Source organism: Microtus pennsylvanicus, chromosome 4, assembly GCF_037038515.1.
Source record: "Microtus pennsylvanicus isolate mMicPen1 chromosome 4, mMicPen1.hap1, whole genome shotgun sequence".
Taxonomy (NCBI): domain Eukaryota; kingdom Metazoa; phylum Chordata; class Mammalia; order Rodentia; family Cricetidae; genus Microtus; species Microtus pennsylvanicus.
This window is the reverse complement of record NC_134582.1, coordinates 122,690,900-122,692,762: the sequence shown is the minus strand read 5'-3', so window position 1 is coordinate 122,692,762 and position 1,863 is coordinate 122,690,900.

Below are 1,863 nucleotides of genomic sequence, written 5' to 3'. Positions count from 1 at the left end.
TTCCTACCAGCATCATGCCCAAGATTTGGAATTGGATAAGAGTTCAGTGTCTTCTTCTTCTCAATATCCCTATACATTTTATGTTAAAACATAAAGGGCGTGATGTGGAGAGATGGCTCAGCAATTAAGAGCACTGGTTGCTCTTCCAGAGGTTCAAATTTCAGCAACTACATGGTGGCTACAATCATCTGCAATTCAAACCTCAAGGGATCCAAATTCCCCAATTTTGGCCTCTGAGGGCAGCAGGCACACACACAGACCACACACACACACACACACACACACACACACACACACACACACACACACACACACGGTGGTCAGGCATACTTGTAAGTGAAACACCCAGACAAACAAAACTTTAAAAATTGGGAGTGAGGGCTGTAAGTCAGATAACAAGAAGCCCTTAATTCATGTTTTACCCACCAGTACCTGTGCTTTCTACAAATCCAGAGGGAATTCTTGTCTCTTCAGTATCTCATTTTCCACTCTGAGAACTAAAATTATAGTATAAACTGTTATTAATTCGGCATCTAATTGAGTGTAAAACTAATTAACAAAAAGTTTATATCAGGAATGAGAAAGAACAATCGGGCATAAGAAAACCAATGTTTGGGTGCTAAAAGTAGTCATGATTGCCTGTTATCATACTGTTTAGTACTAAACAAAACAAGCTCTCCTTTCTTCAATGGGACCAGAATAGAGCCATGAGGTTTATGTGGTATTGAATAAAAAAGAAAGGAAGAAGGAAAAGAAGGAAGGAAAGAAAGGAGGGGAAGAAGAAAAGAGTGAAGGGAGAAAGTCTCAAAAAAAGGGAAGTACTAGCAGAAAGAAGAAAGGAAAGACACTGGTCTATAGAAGAATATGAAAGAATCTGGGATAGCAATGGAGAAACTAAAGTCATAAGAATCAATAATAATAATAAATATTAGATAGGCAAATACAGGACTGATAATACATTATGACATAATCATCAAGCACTATAAGCAATGAAAAATAAAGATAGCATAAATGAGAAGCATTGAGCGCAAATAGCAGTGATCTAAGGTGGAACTGGAAGAGCTTTGATGAAAGGTCTGCTGACGTCTCATCCCGGATGCCAGGACCGAGATCTGTACCAGAAGGTTCCGTGGTGGGCTGTCATTCCAGTGTGTTTGATATTGCAGACCATGGCCTGATCCCAACACCTTCTTTTCTTAGCTGTGTGATCTTGGCTGAGCCACTTAATTTTAGGTCAGTAGCTTTGCTTTTTAAGTAGACATAACAATGCTTACTTTGTTGCAGTTGCAAACACCAAATTAAAATATATGGAAAAATGTTACACCAAGGGCACTCAGAGAATGTCAGTTTCATCAGGCTAATGACTTCCATGTGCCTAAATTAGGTGCTGCCAGGCAGTGTTGAATACACGTGGCCTTGCAATCCAGTGTCTCTGGTCTTTGACATAGCAAAAGATTTACGCTAGAGAGGCCACTGCCTGCTTTCCCATGTGTGCTCTGTGAAGCACCATATTTTAGAACTGGAAACAAGTGTATTGCATGCAAGATCCATCCCGTGACGAAAATATTTAGACTAGGAACTGCGGAGAAAGCTTGTGAAGTTTTTAGCAATGTAATTGGAAAACATGGCCCAATTCCAAAGCAATTTGAAATGCAGATTAAAGGCAGTGTGCTTTGACGACGATGCTGAAATGCAGTCAGAGAATTCCACAGGAATGTGATGCTTCCTCCCTGTGCTGCAGACTTCATAGAGTAAAACTGTCAGGGTGTGAAAGGTTAAGTGCCCTGGCACTCGGTAGTAACCGTGAACTTGGTGCTTGCAAAAGTCAAGTCAGCTGTGAATAGCCATGCGAACGTCTGCATG